The 27,258-nt window shown below is 53.4% G+C and overlaps 1 protein-coding gene across 4 annotated transcripts in view; it reads right to left on the bottom strand.

Moving 5' to 3' along the window:
• The window catches only part of PTAFR (platelet activating factor receptor), a 30,038-nt gene extending 3,992 nt beyond the window's left edge, over positions 1–26,046 (bottom strand). The window contains exon 1 of one of the 4 annotated variants that reach the window (XM_070078974.1): positions 25,909–26,046. The gene's annotated coding sequence lies outside the window, so the exon portion shown is untranslated. Of the gene's footprint in view, positions 1–9,093; positions 9,223–16,770; positions 16,946–17,587; positions 17,822–25,908 lie in introns of those variants that run through there. The other 3 variants (XM_070078976.1, XM_008265869.4, XM_070078975.1) reach the window with 3 other exon arrangements.
• Positions 26,047–27,258: the final 1,212 nt, after the last annotated feature.

Below are 27,258 nucleotides of genomic sequence, written 5' to 3'. Positions count from 1 at the left end.
TGCATCTCTGAATTAATTAATTAACTTTAAAAATGCTATCTTGGGCCAGCGCCGCCATAGCTCAATAGGCTAGTCCCAGTCAGGGCACCGGATTCTGTCCTGGTTGCCCCTCTTCCAGGGGCCTGGTTGCCCAGGAGTGCAGTGGAGGATGGCCCAAGTGCTTGGGCCCTGCACCCACATGGGAGACCAGGAGAAGCACCTGGCTCCTGGCTTCGGATCAGCGCGGTGCACCGGCCGCAGTGGCCATTGTGGGGTGAACCAATGGAAAAGGAAGAAAGGAAGACCTTTCTCTCTGTCTCTCTCTCTCTCTCTCTCACTGTCCACTCTGCCTGTCAAAAAAAAAATGCCATCTTGCGGGGTGTGCATTTGGCACAGTGCTTTAGATGCACCTTGGGGTGCTCTCACCCCATATGGAAATGCCTAAGGATGAGTCCCTGTTCTGATGCCAGCTGCCTGCTCATGCACGTCCTGGGAGACAGCAAGTGATGGCTCAAGAACTGGGTCCCTGCTATTCCAGAGAGAGACCCAGAAAGAGCTCCCAGCTCTTGGCTTTGGCTTGGCTCAACCCCAGCTCTTGCAGGCATTTGTGAAATAAATGGGAGTAGATGGGAGATCTCTATCTACCTATCTCTGTATATCTCTTTGCCTTTCAGGTAAACAAAATATATAATTTTTAAAAATATTTACTTATTTATTTGGAAGACAGAGTCACGGAGAGAAAGAGAGAGATAGAGATCTTCCATCCAGTAGTTCACTCCCAAAATGGCTGCAAAGGTCAGGACTGGACCAGGCTAAATCGAGGAGCCAGGCACTCCACCCTGGTCTGTCATATGCATGGCTGGAGCTCAGGTACTTGGGCCATCTTCCACTGCTTTCCTGGGCTCACTAGAAAGGAGCAGGATCACAAGTGGGACAGCCAGGTCTCAAACTGGCTCTCATATGGATATTGGCATTGCAGGTAGCACCTTGTCCAACTGTGTCACAGTGCCAACCCCTAAATAAAATTTTAAATGTCACCTTGAAAGCAGACAGCCAAGCCTCACGAGACACTAGACCTGCCAGGATCTTCACCTTAAACTTCCAGCCTCCAGAACTATGAGGAAACACATTTATGCTCTTTATAAATTAGCCAACCTCATGTATTTTGTTGTAGCAGTACTAACAGACTGAGACATCCCCATTTTGCATACTCCCAAAACTCTAAAATCGATGTCATCTTCCAACCAATTGGCAGCACTTTTTCTCTATATAAAATAACAGTGTATTTTTATGATGAATAACATCTGATATTCAGTGAATCAATGACATTCAGTTTCTTTTATTCCTTTTTAAAATACAAAGCTTTTTCTTGAGGCTGGCGCTGTGGCGCACTGGGTTAACGCCCTGGCCTGAAACACCGACATCCCATATGGGTGCCAGTTCAAGACCTGGCTGCTCCACTTCCGATCCAGCTCTCTGCTATGGCCTGGGAAAGCAGTAGAGGATGGCCCAAGTGTTTGGGCCCCTGCACCCACGAGGGAGACCTGGAAGAAGTGCCTGGCTCCTGGCTTCAGATTGGCACAGCTCTGGCCATTGTGGCCATTTGGGGAGTGAATCAGCTGATGGAAGACTTCTCTCTCTCTCTGTCTCTCCTCTCTCTCTGTGTAACTCTGACTTTCAAATAAATAAATAAATCTTTTTAAAAAAAGCTTTTTCTTTTGGCTTATTTCAGATAATCTATTTCTAAAGATAAAATATGTAACTTCATATTATAAAAAACATTTAACTTTCGGATAAAATCTGAGTATTTCCTATTGACGGGATTTGCAATAAACATTTTGGCAGTGGGGCAAGTGTTTGGCGCAGTGGTCCAGGAGGTGCCTGGCACCCTCTCAGAATCCTGAGGTTTGAGTCCTGACTGCTTCCAATTCCGGCCTCCTGCTTGTGCACACCAGGGAGACACAGATGATGGCTCAAACACTTGGTACTTGGGTCACTGCCACCCACATAGGAGATATGGATGGAGTTCCCAGTTTCTGGCTTTGGCCAGGCCCAGCCCTGGCTCTTGTAGACATTTGAGGAATAAATGAGTAGATAGGAGTGTCCTCCTTCTCTCCCTCTCTCTCTCTCTGCCTTTCAAATAAGTAAAATAAAATTTTTCAAAAGGAATTTAAAGTTTTTTATGATAAAATATTCCATATTTAAAAATAAAAAATAAGCTATATGTTCATAAAAAGTCTGGAAGATACAGAGAAGTATAATATTAGAGTGCCCCAGAGAATGAAAAACATGAAGCAGTCATTAGAAAGAATGAGAGGGGCCGGTACGGTAGCACAGCAGGTTAAGCCACTGCCTACAACACCAGCATCCCATATGGGCGCCAGTTCAAGTCCTGGCTGCTCCACTTCTGAGCCATCTCCCTGCTAATGCACCTGGGAAAGCAGCAGAGGATGGCCCAAGTGTTTCGGCCCCCGCACCCACAGGAAACCCAGATGAAGCTCCTGGCTCTTGGCTTGGGTCTGGCCCAGACCTGGCCATTGCGGCCATTTAGGAAGTGAGCCAGTAGATAGAAAACTTCTCTCTTTCTGCCTCTGTCTCTCCTTCTTTGTAACTTTGCCTTTCAAATAAAGAAATAAATCTTAAAAAAAAAAAAAAAGAAAGAAAGAATGAGAGGGCTCATCGCTGTGGTATAGCAGGTTGGTCCTCCACCTGAGACACCTATATCCTCTATGGAACCAGTTGGAGTCCCAGCTGCTCCAATTCTGATCAAGCTCCCTGCTACAGCACCTGGAAAAGCAGTGGAAGATGGCCCAAATGGGAGACCCTGCTGGGGTTCCTGGCTCCTGGCTTCCGTCTGGCCCAGCCCTAGCTGTTTCAGCCATTTTGAGAGTGAACTGGCAGATGGAAGATTTCTCTCTTTCTCTGTAACTGTCTTTCAAATAAATAAATCTTAAAAAAAAGAAGAAGGAGAAGAAGAAAAGAACCAGGAGTGGGAGCGAGGAAGACAGCCATGACCAGCACCTCTTATTTATTTTTATTTATTTAAAAGGCAGAGAGAGAGAGAAAGAGAGAATCTTGCATTCACTGTTTCACACCCCATTGTCTGAAACAGCTGGGGCAGCGCCCAGCCAAGGCCAGGCCTGGAACTCAATCCCACTCTCCCAGGTGGAAGGCAGGGATGCAGGCATTTGTGCCAACACCCGCTGCCTCCTAGGTTGGGTATCTCGCACATAGCAGGAAGCTGGAGTTGGGAGTGGAGACAGGCTTGAATCCAGGCAGTCCGCTAGGGGATGGGGGCATCCCAGAGGCGTCTTGGCTGCTCCATCGCCCTCCTGCCCTTCAAGACCCTCCTGACGGGCGGATGCTCACCCTTCCAGCTCTTTCTTGCCTCACTCCCCTTCAGCTTTCAGCTGTAGCCAAACCAAACTCCTCACGTCCTGTGAAACCCGGTGTGTCTCCGAGACATCCTGGCCCCTGCCCAGGCCGGGAGTTCCTGCTCCGCCCAGCACTTCTCACTGGGCTGTTTCGGAATCACACAACACGGTTTATGAGCTGACCAAGGGCAGGACGGGTGGGTACTCAGAGGCCTCAGAACGCTGCTCCAGCCCGGAGCCACGAGTGCTCATCCAACGAATGTGTGAGTGACCAATCGAATGGGTGAATTGGGCTCAACTATGTGTGTGCTTGATCACAGGATGAGAAGATTTCTTTTAAAATGAATAAATAGGGGCCGGCACGTGGCGTAGCAGGTAAAGCTGCCGCTTGCAGCACCAGTATCCCATATGGGCACCAGTTCGAGTCCTGGCTGCTCCACTTCCGATCTAGCTCTCTGCTACGGTCTGGGAAAGCAGTAGCAGATGGCCCAAGTCTTTGGGCTCCTGCAAGTCCTTGGGCTGCTCCTGTGTGCAGAAGCTCCTGGCTCCTGGCTTTAGATCAGCGCAGCTCCGGCTGTTGCGGCCAACTGGGGAGTGAACCAGTGGATGGAAGACCTCTCTCTTTCTCTCTCTGCCTCTGCCTCCCTGTAACTTTGCTTTTCAAATAAATAAATAAATCTTTAACCAATCAATCAATCAATCAACTGGGGCTGGCATTGTGGCCTAGCAGGTTAAGCCCCAATCTGTAGCAATGGCGTCTCATATGGGCCCTGAGTTCAAGTCCTGGCTGCTCCACTTCCAATCCAGCTTCCTGATAATGCACCTGGGAAAGAAAGCAGTGGAAGATGGCCCAAGTTCTTGGGCCCTTGCACCCAAATGGGAGACCCGGAAGAAGCTCCTTGTTTTGGTCTGGCCCAGCCCTGGTCATTGTGGCGACTGGGGAGTGAATCATTGGATGGAAGACTTCTGTCTCTCTGCCTATGCATCTCCCTCTCTGTACCTGCAGCTTTCAAATAAATAAATCTTAAAAATTTTTAACAATAATAATAAAAATCAGGGCCAGCACTACGGGACAGCAGGTTAAGCCGCTGTCTGCAGTCCTGGGAGCCCATGTAGGTGCCAGTTTATGTCCCAGCAGCTTCGCTTCCCATCCAGCTCCCTGCTAATAGCCTGGGAAAGCAGCAGAGGATGGCCCAAGTGCACCCACGTGGGAGACCCAGAAAAAGCTCCTGGCTCCTGGCTTTGGCCTGGCCCAGCCCTGCTGTTGCAGTGATCTGGGGAGTGAACCAACAGATGGAAGATATCTCTCTCTCTCTCTCTCTCTGTCTTTCCCTCTGTTGCTGTCACTCTTTCAAATAAAAACAATAATAAAGCTTTGAAAAAATCAAATTAATGCAAGAAAAAATTCATGATGCACAAAATACCAAATTTTCAAGGAAAGCTAAGATCATTACAGTGCCAAAGTCCTAATAAAACCTGAGGGAAAGAAAAAATCCTTTTCACTTCTAAAAAATTTTGCATGAAAATACAATTTATCTGGGATTATGGAAATTTTGGTGCCCCCTTCAATTTCGCCCCTGTAAGTGCCTCCCTTGTCTCACCCAGGTCCTGGCTGAGGAACACAGATTTTTCTGCCTTGGGGGGCAGGGCTGGGACAGCCCCACTGGGCCCCCTGGCTGGAGAGTGTCCCGAGGACCTCTGGAGCCCAAGCCGGCCAGGAGGAGGGCACTTCCTGTGTGGGCTGAGGGTTGGGACGTGGCTGCCCCAAAGACCCAGAGGGAGCAGCAGGCCCCATCCAGCTGGCACTCAGGCAGAGCGAGGCCAGATGTGTCCCCACACCCCAGGAACACAGGGGTCTGGGGGAGAGAAGCGGGGCCGGCACCTTGGCCTTAAAGGCTAGAGGGGGCTGAGCCAGTGGACAGCTCTATTCCCATGTTCTGGTCTCAGGACCCCTGGAGACCCTTAAAAAAAATCCCTGGGGGCCCCAAGGGGCTTTTGTTTAGATCGGTTACAGCTATCAAGATGTAGCACGTTAAAAATTACAACAAAGACATTCTAAGACATGTCATTTTTAAATAAACCCCGCCCCGTAATAAGCTGCTTCCTTGCTAACATAAATAACATATTGTTAGTGAAGCACAGCTAGATTTTCCCGGACATAAACAAGTTAGGGAGAGCAGCGGCGTGGATTTACATTCTGTACAAATCTCTTTAATGTTGGGCTTAACCAAAGGCAGCTGACCTCCCGACTGCTTCTGCACTCAGCCTGTCGGGACCCGGGCTTCTGGTGGAAGCATCTGAGGACAATCCGCCCTCCCACCAGCATGGCCTTGCCAAGGCAAGGAGTGTTTAAATGGCTTTTTTTTTTTTCCCCTGGATCACTGGTGAGACTCTTCTTCGAGCCCATGTCAAAGCTGCACAAATAGGAGTTTTGTCCAGGTTGGTGGCGATGCAGACCCTGGACCCCCTCAATAAACTTGCTGAAAGCTCTGAACGCTCCCACGCCTTGGTCTGCCTGCCATCGGAGTGGATCTTCTCTTTTTGCGGACAGAACGTAGGATTTATTGGGGGGTGTAACTAAGAAGGGGAGCGCAGCGGAAGCCTCCCCCCGTGCCGGGCCTGACGCTTGTCCTTGGGGACCACCACTGGGGAGTGTTTGACCCCCATAGCCGTCAGGGATGAGCTGCTGCTCGGCTACCGTGTCTTCGAATTCACCAGCATCAAACGTGGTACAGCCTCACTTCCTCCAGACGTGGACCGCCTGGGGCCAGAGAACTTGACTTTGTGTCTTATTCTGCAGTGTGATGCAGAGGGGCGGCGACAAACCTGGCCATTGTGCCCTGGCGCTTCCTGAGGCACCTTGCATGCCTGCCTGGAGCCCAGGCTGGGGACAGCCCCAGGTCAGCGACATGAACAGCCACAGAGAGGGCCGTCTCCAAGGCTCCTTAGGATTCACCCGAGCACCAGGCTTCACCCAACCAGGAGGCTCCTGTGTAGCCCTCAGACTCTGGGCCCCATGCAGAAAAGCAGAAAGAGACAGACAGGAATATTCTTCCTCCTGCTGGTTCACTCCCCCAGTGCCCACAACAGCCAGCTTAGGGCTGAGCCGGGCCAGAGCCAGAAGCCTGGCTCTCCATCTGGGCCTCCCACATGGGCAGCAGGAGCCTAAGCATCTGTTGTCTCTCAGGATGCATTAGCAGGAAGCTGGGTTGGAAGTGGAACAGCCAGGATGCAAGCCAGCACTCCAGGAGGGGATGCCGGAGTCCCGGGCGGTGCTTCAACCTGCACCACCCCGAGTGGATCTTTTGCCTCTGCATCACTCCGAAGCCTGAGTCCTTACTCATCTCTAGAACATTGTCCACTGAGTTGTGCAGGTCTTCTAAGCAGGGACCTTTCATTATGCAGTATTCAAAGATGGCACTTTGGAGATCTCTACAGTCTCATCAGGAAATTCTTTGCCCGTTAGAAAGCAGTCAAGGCCATGCTGCTGGCAGATACAAGGTTTCCAAAAACTCTTTTTCTTCTTTCTTTCTTTCTTTTTTTTTTTTTTTTTTTTTGGACAGAGTTAAACAGTGAGAGAGAGAGAGACAGAGAGAAAGGTCTTCCTTCCATTGGTTCACCCCACAAATGGCCTCCACGGCTGGTGCACTGTGCCGATCCGAAGCCAAGAGCCAGGTGCTTCCTCCTGGTCTGCCATGTGGGTGCAGGGCCCAAGCACTTGGGCCATCCTCCACTGCCCTCCCAGGCCACAGCAGAGAGCTGGCCTGGAAGAGGGGCAACAGGGACAGAATCCGGCGCCCCGACCGGGACTAGAACCCGGTGTGCCGGCGCCGCAGGTGGAGGATTAGCCTAGTGAGCTGCGGTGCCGGCCCCAAAATTCTTTCTTTTGAGAGCTCCATTTTTTTCACTGGCTGGGACCCTCAGCCTCCACTCCCCGACACCCCCCACCCAGTCCGCGGACCACCCTGGAGGTGGGGTGGCAGGACCACCCTGAGGAAGGGAGTGTAAGTCACAGTGTGCAGGGAGGAGGAGTTTTGTTTTTAGATAACTCCAGAGATGTTCGGGGAATAATGAACGCTACATTTACCTAATTAAACACCCACGAACCACCACCACACTAAACAGAGCACGGCACAAGAATGTTCCCGATCAGTGAAATCCCAAGGAGAGCCAGATGTTTCCTTAGCCACACCTGTGGGTATCCCCAGGCTTTGCCCAGCATTCGCTCTGCTGGGGGCTTCGGGACCAGCGGGCGATCAGCGAGGCCTGTTACCTCTCATGGCTTCACTTGGTGGCTTGGGCATTTGGGGACACAATGGCAAATAGACCGGCCAGGCGCTTGCTCCCCTGGTGCTCACAGCTGGCAAAGACCTCCCTGAGGAAGTGAAACTCGGTGTGGGCAGGAAAGACCCCTCAGGAAAGCTCCAGACGGCGGGTGAAGACCTGCCCTGGGACCGGGGATGCCATTCCTGCTGGAGCCTGGCAGAGGAGGATGGGAGATGTGGGGCGGCCCCAACTGGAGGTCAGGCAGGGGCTTGGTGTGCGTTGGTGCCTGGGTCCCAGCACCCAGGCGCGCCTCTGACCCCGGGACTGTCTTACACGGTGGACCCCTCTTTGTTCTTCACACCAGGACCCCACTTTGAGCAGCAACCAAGTGTGTTTCAATTGCCCGGATGTCTCCTCTGTGAGACTAAGTGTCCTAAGGGCAGGGCTTTGCGGGGTTCGCCCCGTGTCACTGTGCTTAGCAGTGTGACTGACAGGCAGTTGGTCCTCAGAAATCTTTAGGGGGGGGTGTAGCCTTGCAATGCAGTGGGTGAAGTCACTGCTGGTGACTTCCCAGTGGCGGGTCCGGTCCTGGCTGATCTGCTTCAGATCCCGTTCCCCGCTGATGCTTCTGGGAAGGCAGTGAAAGACGGCCCTGGCGTTTGAGCCCTTGCCACCCACATGGGAGACCTGGACGCAGTTCTCAGCTCTTGGCTGCAGCCTGGTCCAGCCTTGGCAGTTGTGGCCATCTGGGGAGTGAAACAGCAGATACAAGATCTCTGTCTCTCTCTCACCTTCCTCCCTCTGTCATTCTGCTTTTCTTCTTCTTCTTGTTTTTTTCAGATTTATTTATTTATTTATTTGAAAGGCACAGTTCAGAGAGAAGGAAGAAGAGACAGACAGACAGAGAGAGAGAGAGAGGTCTTCTCTCTGCTGGTTCACTCCCCAAATGACCACAACTACCAGGGCTGAGCTGGACCGAAGCCAGGAACCAGAAACTTCTTCTGGGTCTCCCACATGTGTGCAGGGGCCCAAGTACTTGGGCCATCTTCTACTGCTTTCCCAGGAGCATTAGCAGGGAGCTTGATCGGTAGTGGAGCACCTGGGACTCGAACCAGTGCCCAAATGGGATGCTGGTGCTGCAGATGGCGGCTTAACCTACTCTGCCACAGTGCTGGCCCCTTGTCTGTTGCTTTACTTAGAAAAATCTTGTCCTTTGAGATGTACTCTAGGGGCCAGCACTGGTTCACTCCCCAAATGGCACGGAAGAAGCTCTGGCTCCTGGCTTCGCATTGGCCCAGCTCCAGCCATTGCAGTCATTTGGGAAGGGAACCAGCGAATGAAAGACCTTTCTCTCTGTCTCTCCCTCTCTCTGTCTGTAACTCTGCCTGTCAAATAAAGAAAATCTTTAAAAGATCTGCTCTAGCGAGTGCTTCCTCTGGGAAGCCTTCCCTGGCTGCCTCAGGCAGGACGTTACCTTCTCCTCCGGTCACCGATGTCTGGGCACATTCCCCAGTACCGCAGCTGTCACGTGCGGTGAGCACGGATTTCTGTGCTATTTCCTCCCCAGGCGGGGAGCTTCCTGAGAGCCGGGATCTCATAGTTTTCATCTCTTTACTTTCAGGGTCAGGCACTGGGGAATGAGTAAATAAATGCACAAATGACCAAGCACCTGGTGACTCCCTGAGGAGCCTGGGACAAAGGAAATGTGTCCAGATTTTGGGAGCTGGGGAGTAGGGTGGGAAGAACAAGGCCTCTGGGATCCGGAAGACCCGGTTTATACCCGGCTCATCCTTCACTCACTGTGTTACCTTGGGCGAGTGACTTCACCACTCTGAGCCCCAACTGTTTTTTTTTTTTCATTTACTAAAATCCTACAGTCCCGGGCGGCGCCACAGCTCACTAGGCTAATCCTCCGCCTTGCGGCGCCGGCACACCGGGTTCTAGTCCTGGTCCGGGCGCTGGATTCTGTCCCGGTTGCCCCTCTTCCAGGCCAGCTCTCTGCTGTGGCCAGGGAGTGCAGTGGAGGATGGCCCAAATCCTTGGGCCCTGCACCCCATGGGAGACCAGGAGAAGCACCTGATCCTGCCATCGGATCAGCGCGGTGTGCCGGCCACAGCGCACCGGCCGCGGCGGCCATTGGAGGGTGAACCAACGGCAAAGGAAGACCTTTCTCTCTGTTTCTCTCTCTCACTGTCCACTCTGCCTGTTAAAAAAAAAAAATCCTACAGTCCCAACAATGACCCCAAATATAAGCATGCAAATACCTAGAATTCAACAGTCAGGCCAGACCCGAACATCTGTGTGGCAACTTAAGTCAAGAGACAAAGTCTAAATGTTTAAAAATCAGAACTTTGGGGCTGGTGCTGTGACATAGAGGGCTAAGCCTCTGCCTGTGGGGCCAGCATCCCATTTGGGTGCTGGTTCGAATCCAGGCTGCTCCTTTCCAATCTGGCTCTCTGTTTATGGCCTGGAAAAGCAGCAGAGGATGGCCCAAGTCCTTAGGGCCCTGCATCCACATGGGAGACCCAGAAGAAGCTCCTGGCTCCTGGCTTCGGATTGAACCAGCTCTGGTCATCTGGCCTTTTGGGGAGAGAACCAGCAGACAGAAGACCTCTCTCTGACTCTCCCTCTCTCTGTCTATAACTTTATCTCTCAGATAAACAAGTAAGTCTTAAAAAAAAAAAAAAAAACAAAAAACAGAATTTGGACACCTCCAAGTCCACGCACACTCCCAGAGTCTGATGAAGGAGGTGGGGGAGGGGCGCAGGTGCCACAGGGGATCTAAGCACCCAGCTGTGTAGACAGTGGGTGGCTGCCCGTCCGCAGTCAGGGCTCAGCGCTGCACTGACCAGAGAAATGTACAGAGCTTCCTCACCCACCACCACTTTTTCTACTCAACCCGTCTTTGCGAGGTGAATTTTCCAGGGATTGTGTTCATTTTTCCAGCAAAGGAAAAGACTTACAGAGGAAAACAGACTTGTCCACAGTCACAAAGCTGAGAAGAGGCCGAATCGGAATCCTGAATTCCAAGGCCCTTCAGGCTCTCCCAGCAGTGGCCCCTGCTGGAAGTCGTCCCCGGGAAGCCACGCCTCTGACCCAGGGCCCTGCCTGTCCCTTTGCTGCCCGAAGTCAGGAAGGCAATGGGGCAGTGGGATGGCAGGGTCTGCTAGGGACCCATCCGCCTCCTGCCTGCGGGAGCCGGAATCTGACCCTTTGGTCCAGCACCAGACTCATCCCCTGACCTGAGTCTCTGCCTCCTCGTTGGTAAAATGAAGATTTCTGAATGGGCCTAAGAGACAAGGAAGTAAAGAAAACAACCACATTTATAAGGGGCTAAAAAGAGCCCCTCTCTCTATTGCTCTCGCTCTCGTTCTCCCATCACTCAGTAACAAAGAAAACAAATAACCCAATTTAAAAACGGGCCAAGGACTTGGATAGACACTTCTCCAAGGAAGATACACAGCTGGCCAAGAAGCATAGGAAAAAATCCTCAGCCTCACCAGTCACCAGAGGAACGCGACTCAGAATCAGAGACAGCACCGCGGAGCAGGACCGCGGCCACTCTCCAGAAACCAGAACAGCAAGTCCTGCTGAGGACGTCCCAGGCTGGAACCCTTGACACTGTCGGTGGGAGCCGACACAGTGCAGCCGCACGGAAAACTGAAAATAAAACTGCCAGTAACCCAGCGGTCCCACTTGGAGGCACGCATTCCAAGAACAGGACCCCAAAGACGTATTCGTGCTCCCATGTTCACAGCAATATTCTCAGTAGCCGAGTTGTGGGCGCAACCGAGATGTCCATGGATGCATGAACAGATCAAGAAAATGTGGTCGAGGAGCGGGCATTGTGGCGCAGGGGGTTAAGCTGCCTCCTGCCACGTCAGCATCCTGTACGGGTATGGGTTCGAGTCCCGGCTGCTCCAGTTCTGATCCAGTTCTCTGTTAATGCGCCTGGGAAAGCAGTGGAAGATGGCCAAAGTACTTGAGCCCCTGCCACCCACATGGGAGAGCCAAATGGAGCCCCAGGCTCTTAACTTTGGCCTGGCCCATTTGGGGAGTGAACCAGCAGATGGAAGGTGTCTCTCTCTCTCTCTCTCTCTCTCTTGCACTGCCTTTCAAATACATAAATCCTTTTTTAAAGAATGTGGTCTTGGCCGGCGCCGCGGCTCACTAGGCTAATCCTCCGCCTTGCGGCGCCGGCACACCGGGTTCTAGTCCCGGTTGGGGTGCCGGATTCTGTCCCGGTTGCCCTCCTCCAGGCCAGCTCTCTGCTGTGGCCAGGGAGTGCAGTGGAGGATGGCCCAGGTGCTTGGGCCCTGCACCCATGGGAGACCAGGAAAAGCACCTGGCTCCTGCCATCAGATCAGCGCAGTACGCTGGCTGCAGCTTGCCGGCCACGGCGGCCATTGGCGGGTAAACCAACGGCAAAGGAAGACCTTTCTCTCTGTCTCTCTCTCTCTCACTGTCCACTCTGCCTGTAAAAAAAAAAAAAAAAAAAAAAAAAGTGGTCTATCCAGAGCCATACCATGCAGTAGTGCCCAGCCTTACAAAGGAAAGGGGTTCTAGCACAGGCTACAAAGCAGGAAAACGTGGGGGGCCGGATGCTAAGTGAAATAAGCCAGAGACAAAAAGGCTGATTCCAAGATTCTGCTTCTCTGAGGCAGCTCAGGTCATCAGCTGCATAGAACCGATAGGGGCTGGGGGCTGCCAGGTTTGCGGGGAGCAGTCTCCTGGGTAGAAAGCTCGAGGGGCGCCAGAGGAGAAGTTATGCAGGACAGGGTGCCTTGCACACCAGCATGAGCAGGGCTCGTGGGACTGCACGCACACCTAACTGTTAAGAAGCAAATTTCTGCTGCTCTTCTTTCACCACAGTAAAGAGAAAAGTTTTTTAATGGGCCTGCGAGATGTGGGAAGACATTATAGATTTCAACTTGGACTCACATGACTCAGCTTCCCCTCTTAATAGCTGTGCAGCTCTTCGTAAAACTGCTTCTCCTTTTTGGGAGTGCTGACGGTGACACAGCTTCTTCCTAGGGCTTTTGGGTTTTTTGTTTGTTTGTTTTTTAGATTTATTTATTTGAAAGGCAAAGTTACAGAGAGAGAGGGAGAGAGAGACACACACACACACACAGAGAAGGAGTGATTTTCCATCCACTGGTTCACTCTCCAAGTGGCTGCAATGACCAGGGCTAGGCTAATCCGAAGCCAGGAGCTTCTTCCCAGTCTCCTAGGGGGTGCAGGGGCCCAAGGACTTGAGCCATCCTCCACTGCCCTCCCAGGCACATTAGCAGGGAGCTGGATTGAAAGTGGAGCAGCCAGGACTCAAACCGGTGCCCAAATAGGATGCCGGCAGTGCAGACACAGCCCTTTTCTAGAGCTTTTGTGAGCATCAAGCAAAATGAAGAAATTAAAGTCTTCAGGGAGGATGGTGGTTAAGAGCACAGCTTCTGGAATCAGATAAACATGGATTCCGATCCTGCGTCTCAGAGTGGGCGTTTGGTACAGCGGCTTGTCACTGCTTAGGATGCCCCCCGCTCGCGTCAACAGTCGCAAGGACTCTAAATGCATAGCTGCAATAGGAGGACTCCTATGTCAAAGTCAAGGTTCTGAGGCCAGCAGTGTGGCTTAGCAGGCAAAGCACCGCCTGCAGTGCCAGCATCCTATACGGGCGCCAGCTGGAGTCCCAGCTGCTCCACTTCCGATCCAGCTCTCTGCTATGGCCTGGGAAAGCAGCAGAAGATCAACCAAGTGCTTGAGCCCCTGCACCCAGGTGGGAAACCCAGAAGAAGAAGCTCCTGGCTCCTGGCTTCGGATCGATTCAGCTCCTGCCACTGCAGCCATCTAGGAAGTGAACCAGTGGATGGAAGGTCTCTCTCTCTTTGCCTCTGTCTCTCTGTAACTCTGCCTTTCAAATAAATAAATCTTAAAAAAATATTAAGTGGGAAAGGTCTGATGTACAGTGAGAGCTCAGACCGCTGGTCACCACCGGCAGTGTCAGAGAAGCCACCGGGTTCCCACAACTCCTCCCTCCTGTGCTGGGAACTCCCGGCGGCAGGCTCTGGCAGGTCGCCAGGGCCTGCTACACTGCAAGTGCTCAGGCACTGTTTACTAAATAGATCTATTAATCTCTCCAGTTCCAGTTTCCTCATCTAGAAAATGGGATTATGGGGACCAGCACAGTGGCACAGTGGGAAGGACTACTGCCTGCAGCACCAGCATCCCATATGGGCACCAGTTCGAGGCCCGGCTGCTCCACTTCTGATCCAACTCTCTACTATGGCCTGGGAAAGCAATAGAAGATGGCCCAAGTGCTTGGGCCCCTGCACCCACGTGGCAGACCCAGAAGAAGCTCCTGGCTCCTGGCTTCAGCATGGCCCAGCCCCAGTCATTGCGGCCATTTGGAGAGTGAAGCAGTAGATGGAAGATCTCTCTTTCTCCTTTTCTATCTGTTACTCTGCCTTTCAAACAAATCAATTAAATCTTTTAAAAAAATAAAGAAAGAAAATGGGAATCATACCAGTGCTGACCTCACAGGAAAGCTCTGAAGTTAAAAAGAGACAAACGTCTCAAGTGCATGGCACATAGTAGGTGCTCAATAAATCAGTTATCCCTGTTCTAACTTTTCCCTGCTCCTGTACGTCGGTGCCCTGGCCTGGCCCTGCTGCTCATCCTCTAAGGAGTCCCCTCAAGGAGTGCTTTCCTCCTCGTTTCCCAAGATTTACAAGGATCTGAGGGGCAGGTAAAGGAAACAGGTACCCAGGCTCCGGAGAGTTCTGTCCAACGCTCCCTACAGGCCCCTGAATGTGAGTCACGCACGGTGCTGGGCTCATTTATTGGTTGGTGAATGGAGCTCTTGGTCCGGGGAAGAGGCCAGGGACAGAGTCTAGGGCCCCAGCATTGGGGCCACCAGAGTACCAGTCGGAGTTACCCAATTTCCCTTTTCACTGAGGACCCTACTCTGACCCCAGCAGTGACACTCAGGCTCCATCTGCTCAGCTGGCCTAGGAAATGCCGTGGAGTTGCAGGACCCAAGCCTGACCCGGGGCTCTCCCCCTGGCTCCCCAATGCCCAGGCAGCGCCCGTCTGTGAGCCGCCCTCTGCCTCCTGGCTTCCCGGCAGGGAGGAGAGTGAGGAAACTCCTCTCTGAGCTTCCCCAGCCGTAGGCGCCTGCCTGTTCCACCAGGAAGCTCACCGACATCTTCCGGACCTGAGAGCCCCAAGAACACAGAGTACAGGCACAGGACTGGGTCCGCACCTGGCTCCGCTGTCTCTGAGCCGCATGACCTCGGCGCAGCCTCCCTTCCTCCACCTGCTGATGGGCCTTCACAAAACTCTCCTCTCTGGGTAGGGGTGAGAGCAGGATGAAGCCAGTGCAGCCAAGAGCCGTGCCTCGGACAACATCTGCTACCGGGCAAGCCAATCTCCACACCGCAAGCCAGCCACGTCTCTCTTGGAAGCAGCCGGCCAGGGTGGCTGGAGAGAGAAGCCCAGGAATTGGAGCCGGGGGTCAAGGCTCTGGCCTCAGCTGTGCCACCCACCTTCAGTTCCAAGCCCGGGGAATTTGTATCTGCAAGACAGGGTACGCCCTTCCTTGTAGTGTTGGTGTCAGGAGAAAGTGAGATGGCCGGGGGTGCAGGTTTGGGTAAACGGTAAAGCACTTGGCATAACGAAATGGGCTTTTATCAGCTAAACCGAGCTGTGAGCCTGGTAGCTCTTCTCCCACAGCCAGCCAGCGTGCTCAGCTGCAACCCGGGCCCTGAGGGGCCCCCTCCTGCAGAACCCAGGGGCTGGGTGGGGCTGCGGAGGGGGCTCCTCTGCTCTGTCTCTCACACACAGTCTAGCTCTGCTCTCCTTGTGGCCAAGGACACACAGGCACCCATGAAGCTCTCCGCCGGTCCTGTGATCCTGTTTCCAGAACTGTTGGGCTATGCCAGTTCCCAGACCTGCCCTAGGCACATGTGGGCAGTCACTGCCCCTTCCCCCACCCCCTACCCCAGGCCCAACCACAGACACACAGATACCCAGGACACCCCCAGAGACATCCCCCCCACTCGCCACGCCGAGACAGGATCCTAGCCTCTTACCACACACACACACACACACCAAACTCTGTGCCAAGGGTAAAGGCAAAACAATGCACAAACCAGACACCACCTCCTGCAGTACCCACGGCACAGATTACCGCATCAGTGCTCGTGGAGAGCCCTGGCCATGTCTGCACGGCCCCGGTCAGCTGATGGACATGTTCCCACCCAGCCTCTCACTTCGTCCTCCCCACAAACCACAAGGCCAGCATTTTGGTGGCCAGTCTGCAGAAGCAGAGTGAGGCCCCGAATCGCCCCAGGTCCCAGCCTGTAAGCGAGAGCTGCACCTGAACCTGAACCTGAACCTGGAGCTGAGCTGACTTCCGCCCCCGGTTGGCCGCTCAGTGCCTAAAGGCAAGCAAGTCTCTTTCTTTGGTCTCCCTCGCGCTCGCTCCTACGCGCACCTGCTCAGAATACCCTGAAAGAATTGAAAGAATGCAGCTTGGGTGTCAGGCAGAGCTGCTGGCTGTCTGGAGAGAAAGCCTTCCAGCCCCTCTTCCTCACATTGCTGAGCCCCAGCAAAGGAAGGGCGTCCAGCTGTGGCCCTGTCCTCAGGCCCTGGGACCTGGTGGTGGACACTGGCTGCAGACCTGGTTACATGGACTGATAATCTGCTTATTTTCACTATCCCCAGGGTTAACCTAGCATTTAGTGAGCTGCTAAGTCCCCTGTCCCATCTTGGACCCTTTCCCTCTCCTGACAGTCCTGGCAGGGAGATGGCATTGTCCCCATTTCACAAGTTAGGGACCTGCACAGAGAGGGGTATAACTCAACCACGATTACACAGCCCGTAAAACAGATGGCATTCAGCTCCTGGGGTCCACCTCCCCCCACCTCCTATCACCATCATCCCCTCCCATGTAAGCCTCTGAGGACATCTTGGCCCTGACTTGGCCTCAGAGAACCGGAGAGAGGGTGCTAGGTCCCCTGAGGAAGTCCGACCACAAGCAATTCTCTCCTACCTTGAGACTCTGGCTCTGAGAAAAGTGCCCCCCAACAGGACCCCGCCCCCTCCCTTTAGGTGCCCAGCTGGAGCTGGGAACCCGCCCCACTCCCACCCCCGTTACCTGTGGTGGTGCTAGGGGCTGCCACTGCACAGCCCGCGCACCTCCGTGCGGGTCCCGGGCCCCGGCCGGCCTCGGCGCTGTCTGGCAATTGCAGAAGTGAGGAAACAACCTCTCACTGCCAAGTCACCCCCGAGAGGAAATGCAGTGACCCTAGGGCCTCTCCAGCGGATGCCACAGGAGGCTCCAAGCTGCACCGCCCAAGCCCCGGGGCCCTGCACGGAAGCCTCTGTCACAGCCCTGCAGGGCGGGGTGCCAGGGAGCCCGGGCAGGAGAGAGAAAGCAAGAAGGGGCTCTCGGGAGAGAGGAAGAGGAGCAAGCAGGACTGAGTGACCAAGAAAATGCAGAGGGAGCCAGGGGACAAAAGGAGAGGGCAGGGGAAGAGAAGGAGGGAGAAAGACACACGCATGGAGAGACAGACAGACAGACACATACACGTGGGAGGGCCCAAGACTGAGGGAGTCCAAAGAGCAAGAGGTGGACAGCGAGTCTGTGCCTGCCCTGCGCTCTGGGGCTGAGAGAGCAGAGCGAGGGAAGCGGGGAGGGGTGGGGAGGTCCCTGGAATTAAAAGGGAGAGAAGCAGCACGCGGCTGGGAAGAGCTGCTGCAGTCGGGGTGGTCAGGGGACGCATGGGAGTCAGGACAAAGTCCCCTGGGAGCGCAGGCGGGCACGGGAGCCGGGGAGGCTGGGCAGCGTGGGCAGTTCACACGGGTGGACCCGCGAGTGCGAGTGCGTGTGAGACAGAAAGGGAGGAGGGTGGGGCTTCTGGCATACACGCGCGTCCGCCCCCCGCCTCAGTGTCCAGTCTGCGCCCCCTCACCTCGTTCATTCAGCTGACCTGCAGCCACAACCGTGTGGCTGCTGCTGTCCGAGGAAGCGAGTCCTGTGGACACCGGCGGACCCTGCAGCCTCCCACACAGAGAAGGAAGCGGAGGTTCAGAGAGGTCCTCGGCCAGGCAGGTGCAAACCAGAGCATAGGCTCCCGACTCCCCGCTCGGCACCCAGCCTCCCCTTGCCCTTGCACTCCACCGCTGTCCCTTCTTCTTTACGCCCCTCCCCCCTTAAGAACACAGCTTTTTATTTTTGTCTGAGATACAAGCCCTCATTTGGATGACGCGACTGGAGCCAAGCAGTGGGTTAGGGCGCTAGCTCTGCCCCCTGTTCTGGGGAGCTCCAGCCAAGGAACAAGCTAAGCAGGCTCTGGACAACTGCAGGCTGTCACATCCACTGCGACAGACCTACAGCCTGGGGGCCCAGCGGGCCTTAGAAGCCAGCATCCCCTATGAGCACTGGTTCGAGTGCTGGCTGCTGCACTTCCCATCCAGCTCCCTGCTAATGCACCTGGGAAAGCAGCAGGAGATGGCCCAGGGACTTGGGCCCTGCCACCCATATGGGAGATCCGGATGGAGTTCTCCTAGCTGTTGTGACCATTTGGGGAGTGAACCAGCAGATTACAGGCTGGCACCGCGGCTCACTTGGCTAATCCTCCGCCTGCGGTGCCGGCACCTCGGGTTCTAGTCCCGGTTGGGGCTCCGGATTCTGTCCCAATTGCTCCTCTTCCAGGCCAGCTCTCTGCTGTGGCCCGGGAGTGCAGTGGAGGATGGCCCAAGTGCTTGGGCCCTGTACCCCATGGGAGACCAGGAGAAGCACCTGGCTCCTGGCTTCGGATTGGCGCAGCACGCCGGCCGTAGCAGCCATTTAGGGGGTGAACCAACGGAAAAGGAAGACCTTTCTCTCTGTCTCTCTCTCACTGTCTAACTCTGCCTGTCAAAAAAATAAATAAATAAATAATTCAGTCTACAGACTGGCACTTCTGGGGCAGGACTGCCCCCAGACTCTGCATGTGATGACAGAGACGAAGGTGATGAATACGGAGAATGTCACCCGTGTGTTTGCAGCCCGGTCTGTGTCTCTGTGGATTCTCTAGAACTCCATATTTGGTTAGGAATTGGGAGTGAGATCAGAGTGTGGCCCGTTTCTCATTCCACTGCTCCTCTGACTTGGCCTTGCCGCCTGGGTGGGCTGGTGGGTTCACATCTTCTGGTTGCTGGCAGGGGCCAGGCCCTGGGCAGGCTGTTGGGCTAGCCAGTCCTCCCTCGCAGTGACCTCACGACCCTACTTACTGCCCACCAGGCCCCGCCTCCTACAGGCTCCATCCCACAGTGCCACACCAGGGACCAAGCTGCACACATGAGCCCTTCAGGGACAAACCACACCCAAACTGTGGCAAAGGGGCTGTCCCAGGTTAAGATACTGAAGAGACACACGAGATCTAACACGTGTGGTCCTTCTTTGGAAGCCACACCAGCAAATCAACCGTGAAAGACATGTATGGCGGCAGGTGCTTGGCCTCACAGTTAAGGCGCCCACATCCCAGAGCAGCTACCTGGGTTCAATTCCCGGTTCTGACTTCTGAGTCCAGCTTCCAATGCAGACCCGGGGAGGTAGGAGTGATGGCTCCTGTCACCCACAGGGGAGACCTGGATTGAGTTACTAGGCTTTAGCTTTGGCCCAGCCCAGCCCCTGCAGGCAGCTGGGAAGTGAACCTGCAAATGGGCTTGCTCACTCTCTCTTTCTCTCTCTGCCTTTCAAATGAATAAATACACACAAAAATATTTACAGATGAAATCAGGTATTTGGTATTTGCTTCAGAACACTATGGAACACACCTCAGCTGAGAGAAGCGGGTTGCCGATTGCTGAAGGACCTGGGGCTGGGTACGAGGAGCTCTGGGAGAGCATCTAACACCCTCTTTCCTGCGCCTTCAGCCTTTTAGAGAACAGAGGCTTCTGTTTGCTTTCTTGTAGCACCTCCGCACGCGTTTAGATGCTGGAGACCACACGACCGTGAAAAGGAAAATTGTCCCAATGTCTTGTAATGGATAATTGTGTTGGGGCAGTAATTTTCCTGTGGTGGCATCTCATGGGGATGCTAAGTGCTGTATCTTATCCGGAATGGGTGGAAATGAAGATAATGTAACCTGGACAATGAGTGACAGGAAAAGGGCCACGACAGCAACAAAGATGCCGGCACCAGAGGTGCATCGAGGCCGGGAGTCAACTGCTTCCTGGCATCTGACAGTGTGGAAAAGCCATATTCATAAATATATAGTGTACTATCGCTCAAAACACGAAGTAGGGTGGTACCTAAAGGGATAAACTGAATACTGTAAGTGGACATGGAACTCATGTCAGTGATTCTCAACCAGGGGTATCCGTGCCCTGCAAACATTTGTCAATGTCTGGAGACTTTTTTTTTTTTTAAGATTTATTTGTTTATTCAAAATGCAGAGAGAGAGAGAGAGAGAGAGAGAGAGATCTACTGATTCACTCTCCAAACGCCTGCAAACACCAGAGCTGGGCCGGGCTAAAGCAGCAGCCAGGAACTGAACACATGGCTGGCGCAGACTCCAGTACCTGGGCCATCATCTGCAGCCTCCTAGGCACATTAGATGCAGTTTGGGGCCCTGCGAGTTAGGCTGCAGCTTAGAACTCCCACATCCAAAGCTGAAGGGCCTGGGTTAAGCCCCAGTTACTCCACAATTCCAACCTAGCTCCCTGCTAATGTACCTGGGAAGGAAGCAAAAGATAGTGCCGGTGCATGGGTCCCTCCCACCCACGTGGGAGACCAAGATGGAGTTCCTGGCCCCACCATAACTGTTGCAGACATTTGGGGAGTGAACCAGCAGATAGAACTGTCTCTGTTGCTCCCTCTCTCTGCCACTCTGTATTTCAAATAAATAAACAAAATTTTAAGAAGATACATTTTTTTGTAAACATTTTTTTTTTGACAGGCAGAGTGGACAGTGAGAGAGAGAGAGACAGAGAGAAAGGTCTTCCTTTACCGTTGGTTCACCTGCCAATGGCCACCATGCTGATCCGAAGGCAGGAGCCAGGTGCTTCTCCTGGTCTCCCATGCGGGTACAGGGCCCAAGCACTTGGACCATCCTCCATTGCACTCGCGGGCCACAGCAGAGAGCTGGCCTGGAAGAGGGGCAACCGGGACAGAATCTGGCGCCCTGATCGGGACTAGAACCTGGGGTGCCGGTGCTGCAGGCAGAGGATTAGCCTAGTGAGCCGCGGCGCCAGCAAGATGTATTTTTATGGGGCCAGCACTGTGGCTTACTTGGTTAATCCTCCGGCAGCGGCGCCAGCTTCCCATATGGACACCAGGTTCTGTCCCAGTTGCTGCTCTTCCAGTCCAGCTCTCTGCTGTGGCCCGGGAGGGCAGTGGAGGATGGCCCAAGTGCTTGGGCCCTGCACCCACATAGGAGACCAGGAAGAAGCACCTGGCTCCTGGCTTCAGATCGGCACAGCGCCGGCCATAGTGGCCATTTGGTGAGTGAACCAATGGAAGGAAGACCTTTCTCTCTGTCTCTCTCTCTTTCTCTCACTGTCTAACTCTGTCAAATTAAAAAAAAAATGTATTTTTATTTGAAAGGCAGAGTTACAGAGAGGGAAGAACAGACTGAGAGAGGGATCTTCATCTGCTGACTCATCCCCCAGATGGCTGCAACAGCTGGGGGAGGCCCGGCTGGAGCCTGGAATTCCACTGGGATCTTCCATGTGGGGCCAGGGCCCCAAGGAGTTGAGCCACCTTCCACTGCTTTCCCAGACACATTAGTGGGGAGCTGGATTGGAAGCAGAGCAGCCAGGACTTGAACCAGTTCTCATATGGGATGCTGGCTTAACTGCATCACAATGAGGGCCCCAGTAAGGTAACAATGCATAATAGCGAGAACTACTGTGTTTTTTTTTTTGTTTTTTTTTTTTTTTTGTTTTTTTTTTTTGCCAAAGACACATAAAATCTTGATGGAGAGAACTATAAAAATCACTGAAAAAACGATTGAACAGGAATTAAATAAGCAGGTAGATGGACCACAATCATGCATGAGACTGACAGTATCAAAAAGATTTAAGTGCCTCCCACCTTCGTCCATAAAGTCAGTGCCAGTCCAATCAAAATACCAATAGAGTTTTCCAGAACATATTATAAGCTGATTCTAAAATTCAAAAGGAAAAAGATTCTAAGGTAGCCAGGAAGCTTTCTTGAAATATTTATTTTTAAATATACCTATTTATTTGAGAGACAGAGATCTGCTGGTTCACTCCCAAAATGTGTGCAACAGTCCCTGAAGCTGGGAGTCAGGAACTCCACGGAAGTCTTCCACGTGGAGGGCAGCAGCCCCTTCCTTGAGCTCCCCAGGGTCCGCATCACCAGGAAGGTGCAGTGGGGAGGAGAGCCGGGCACGCAGGCAGGCCCTCTGATACGGAATATGGGCGTCTTCACTGCCAAGCCCATCACCTGACCCCAAGAGTAACCAAGAAATTCTTGAAAAACAAACAAGGACAGATGGACAAGGACATATGGGACCTTCCCTATCACGCTGCAAGTCTCAAAGTTTCATCGTTGAGAGAGTGAAATTAACAAAGGGATAAACAAATAGTCCAAAAGAACAGAATAAAGATCCCAGAAATGGAGAGCACCTATATGGAAACTCTGACATAGCTGACAGAGTTGCCAAAACAGATCAAGGAAGTGACAGTTGCTGTAAGTTATTACTTATTCATGGGGGGGGGGGGGCAGATATAATTAGATCCCTACCTCACACCATATCCAGAATTAAATTCCAAATGGAATAAGGATCTAATTGTGAAAAGCAAAATATAAAGAATTTTGGGGGGCTGGCACTGTGGCACAGCAGGTTAAAGCCCCAGCCTGCAGCGCCAGCATCCCATACGGGTGCTAGTTTGAGTCCCAGCTGCTCCACTTCCAATCCAGCTTCCTGCTAAAGTGCCTGGGAGAGCAGCGGAGGATGGCCCAAGTCCTTGGGACCCTGCACCCACGTGGCAGACCCAGAAGAAGCTCCTGGCTCCTGACTTTGGATTGGCACAGCTCCGGCTGTTGTGGCCATTTGGGAAGTGAACAAGTGAATGGAAGAACTCTCTCTCTCTTTCTTTACCTCTACCTCTCTGTGTAATTCTGTCTTTCAAATAAATAAATCTTTAAAAAAAATTTTTTTGGAAGCAAGTAGGTATCTTTATTACCTAAAAGCAGAGGAAATTTTCTTAAATTAAGACATGGGACTTACAAATAATAAGGTAAGTTGGACCATGTAAAGGTTAAAACTGTGGGTAGTGAAAGATACTATCAAAATAATGAAGGGACAAGTCACAGATCAAAAAATAGTTGTAACATGAGAATTCACAATATGACAATGAATTTTCAGGAATAATATAATGCCTGCAAATCAGCAACTTAAAAACAAAAGAAACGTGCATCAAAAAAGGAATCGGAAATTCACAGAAGAAAAAGCAGAAATGAGCAGGAAACATAAAAATATGTCAACATTATGGCATATCAGGAGCCCACATTAAAACAATCACCCAGCACGCTGGAAAGAATTCAAATCTGTTAATTCTAAGTGTTGAGCAGGATATAGAACAATGGGAACTCCCATTTCGCTGTAAAAGAGGGTATAACTGGAACTATTATGTTGGAAATAAATTTCATAGCAAAGTCGAAAATGTGCATCCTTCCTCAGGATACACCAAAATTCCTGAACACTAGAAATAAGGAGACATACATTTGTATGCTTCTACAATGTAATCTTTTTTTTTTTTTTTTTTTTTTTTTTTTTGACAGGCAGAGTGGACAGTGAGAGCGAGAGAGACAGAGAGAAAGGTCTTCCTTTGCCGTTGGTTCACTCTCCAATGGCCGCCACGGCCGGCGCGCTGCGGCCGGCGCACGGCAGCCGGCGCACCGCGCTGATCCGATGGCAGGAGCCAGGAGCCAGGAGCCAGGTGCTTTTCCTGGTCTCCCATGGGGTGCAGGGCCCAAGCACCTGGGCCATCCTCCACTGCACTCCCTGGCCACAGCAGAGAGCTGGCCTGGAAGAGGGGCAACCGGGACAGAATCCGGCGCCCCGACCGGGACTAGAACCTGGTGTGCCAGCGCCGCTAGGCGGAGGATTAGCCTAGTGAGCCGCGGTGCCAGCCTTACAATATAATCTTATTCATATATTAAACTGAACAAAACATAGATATAACATGGGGCACATAGCAAGGATAATACACATAAAACTTAGTTCCAACTGCTCCGCTTTTGATCCAGCTCCCTACCAATGTGCCTGGGAAAGCAGTAAAGATGGCCCATGTGCTTGGGCCCCTGCCATCCACGTGGGAGACTCAGATGAAGCTCCTGGCTCCTGGCTTCAGATCGGCTTAGCTCCAGCCACTGAGGCCATTTGGGGAGTGAACCCTCAGATGATCAAGATCTCTTTCTCTCTCTCTCTCTGTGTAACTCTGCCTCTCAAATAAATAAATAAATCTTTTTAAAAAAGACTTTAAAACAGTATTCTATTAGAAAACACAATGCGCAAGCATTAATAATATAAAGACAGTCAGGATATGATTACCTCTGTGACAGCAGGAGGTTTACCTATCACACCCCCACAGTCCACTTAACTCAGCAGTGGGGACACGAGTATTTGTGATACAGTTTTATATATACATTTCTATTTAAAAAGCAGACAGAGTTAGATCTTCCATCTGGTTCTCTCCCCACATGCCCACAGCAGCCAGCGGCTGGGTACTCCAGTGGGGGGTCTTCCACAGGGGTGCCAGGAATCAACTGCTTGAGCCATCGCTGCCACCTCCAGGTGGGCGTTGGCAGGGAGCTGGGACTTGAACCCAGGCCCTCTGACGGAGACTGCAGGCATCCTAAGCGGCGTCCTAGCAGCTGTGTCAAAACGCCTGCCCCTTTGTGGATGACACTCAGGTTATACCGTGGATGTCCGTGTCTCTGCGTCTCTATCGGGACTACAGGAGCCCACGCTGGGCAGGGACAGCCAGGAGAAGCAGGAGACGGGAGATGCAGGGATGGCGCCGCCTCACATACCAAGGCTTACTCTCAAGTCACAGCGATGGGACGAGGGCAGTGCGTGCATGGGGACAGAGCAAGGGGGCAAAGGAACAGAATAGAGGAAAAGGGGCAGCGATCATGCACTGGAGAGCCCGAGGGCCAAAGGCCCCGGGACGGCAGCTCGAATGCTTCCTCGCCCCTCCCCCACCCCACAACCTCAGTGTCTTCCTCCCCAGCCTTGTCTGCTGCTTTGCCTTGGTAGATGAAAAAACCCTGGAAAAAGTTTATCGCTGTCTCTTAGCTGTGGCACATTCAGCAAGTCTCTTAACCTCTCTGAGCCTACTTCCATAGCTTTAAAATGAAGATCACAGCAACTAGTTTATAAAAGTATTATGTAATAAAACAATGCTTTTAAAGGCATTTAACACAGGGTCTGGCTCCTAGCAAGTACATGACAAATGCTGACTGGCTTGCTTGCTTGATTTGAGAGACAGGAAAAGACATAGAGAGCGCTCCTATCCACGGGTTCCCTCCCCAAAGGCCTGCAAAGGCAGGGACCGGGCTGGATGTTGGATCTGGAATTCAATCCTGGTCTCCCACGTGGGCAACAGAAACGCAAGCACTTGAGCCTTCATCACTCTCCCAGAGTCTGCATCAGCAGGAAGCTGGAGTCAGGGCCCAGAATCGAGAATCAAACCCAGTGTTCTGATGTGGGAGGCGGGCGGCTTTACCACCGGGCCAAATGCCTGCCCCAGCCCATCTCAACCTGGCTCTGCTCCTGCCCCTCTTGCTGTCCTGTGCCACCCTGGCCACCCCAACACACAAGCAGTGCCTGGGGGGGACAACGCTGCTGCCCCATGAGCAGACACTGTTGGGGGGAGGGGCTCCGTGGCCAGCACAGGAGGGTGATGGGAGATGCGGGTGGGAGCGTGTGGAGCAGGTGTCGGCCAGGGTGGGTGCTTCGGCCCCTGGGTGAGGCCATACACCACATGCAGGGCCATCATGGCTGCTGGTTACAGTTTGTGCATTGTGTCTGTCTGAGGACAGGGGTCTGTTGTGTGCTGAGTGTGTGAGCAGCCGTAGTGTTTCCTGCGGGTGAGGAGAGTGTGTGTTGGTGGGGGGGGAGGGCTGTGGGCTGGAGAGTGTGTGCTGCGTGTGAGGTGAGGGGTTTGTGTGTCGGGGGGCGGGGGGTCGCACGTAACCTGGCTCTGAGCACCCTTCCGCGGCCGGACCACTCCCATGGACCCTGTGGTACCACTGGGCCACCAAGCGTCTTACCTGAGACACAGCAGGGACTGGAGGTGATGGAGGCTGAGTGGCAGGGGCCGCTGGGGGCATGGATGGCCTCCCAGGCAGCTCAGAAGCCGGCAGGAAGCAGAAGGCAGGCCCGGCCCCAGGTGTGTGACTCAAGGGCGGCCATCTGCGCTCCCAGGGGAGGCCAGGAAGCCAGCGCCTTGGGTGGGGCCCCAACCCCACGGTCACCGGGAATGCCCACTCTGAGCATGGGCGGGGCCAACAGCACTGAGCTGGCCCAGGCTGGCCGAGGAGGGAGGAACTGGGCCCTTGGCTGAAGGGGGGTGGGGAGTGAGGCCCTGACCTCAGCAGTCCTAGTTGAGGGCCGGGGGGGCGGCAGAGGGAATCCAGTGCAGTCCTCAGGAGCCGAGCTTCAGGGCCGAATCCAGTGAGAGGGCAAAGCTGCTCTCAGGAGACAGCCCTGCCTAAGGGGGATCCCGGCCAGGCTCGCCCACAGGAGACCACCGTCCAGTGCGCCTGATGCAACCCTGCCCGCAGACGCCCCACCTGTTAGACAAGAGGAAACTGTCTGGCCTCCAGCTGAGACAGACAAAGCCATCCCCCGCACCCGTGCCCCTAGTCTGAGGGAGGCGGCAAGCCCTTGCTGCGGCTGCCCGCTGCGCTGTGTGGGGGCCCTGCTTGCCCTGATGGCAATCCTAGGACGACACGTGGAAGAGACCAGGAAGCCGGCGCTCAGTTTCAGGACTCGCACTCAGTGTGTAGTGGATTCGAATCCAGTCTGAGGTTTAGAGATCTGGTTTCAATACACAGAATCTCCCCGGGGCTCACGGGACAGGAGCAGTGTTTCACCCCGTTCTGCCAGGCCACAAAGCCTGTGAGCAGCAGAGCACACAGCCAAGCTCCTCCCGACCTGGTGCCCTGCCCCAGGGCCAAGGCGAGGGGCGCTGACAGTCCAGCCAGGAGTAAGTGAACCAGATGTGCCAAGACAGGGCCAAGGGAGAGAGCAGATCCTGCTTCTGCGCCGCCCCACCCCCAGGGCAGGCCCAGACCCATCTGCAGCCTGCCTCAGGCTTCCTCCTCCCTCTACCAGGGCACCCGGAAGTGAGAGGATGGAATGCCACAAGCAGCAACTGGCATTTTTGGTGGTGACACTGGCATTTTTTTTTAAAAAAAGATTTATTTATTTGAAAGTCAGTTACAGAGAAAGAGAGAGAGAGAGAGAGAATCTTCCATCTGATGGTTCACTCCCCAATTGGCTGCAACGGCTGGAGCTGATCCGATCTGAAGCCATGTGCCAGGAGCCTCTTCCAGGTCTCCCACACGGGTACACGTTGCCCAAGGCGTGGGCCATATTCTACTGCCTTCTCAGGTCAT

This window comes from Oryctolagus cuniculus, chromosome 7, assembly GCF_964237555.1.
Source record: "Oryctolagus cuniculus chromosome 7, mOryCun1.1, whole genome shotgun sequence".
NCBI lineage: Eukaryota > Metazoa > Chordata > Mammalia > Lagomorpha > Leporidae > Oryctolagus > Oryctolagus cuniculus.
Note: the sequence above shows the minus strand (reverse complement) of the source record. Positions and strands in the feature narration are given on the sequence as shown.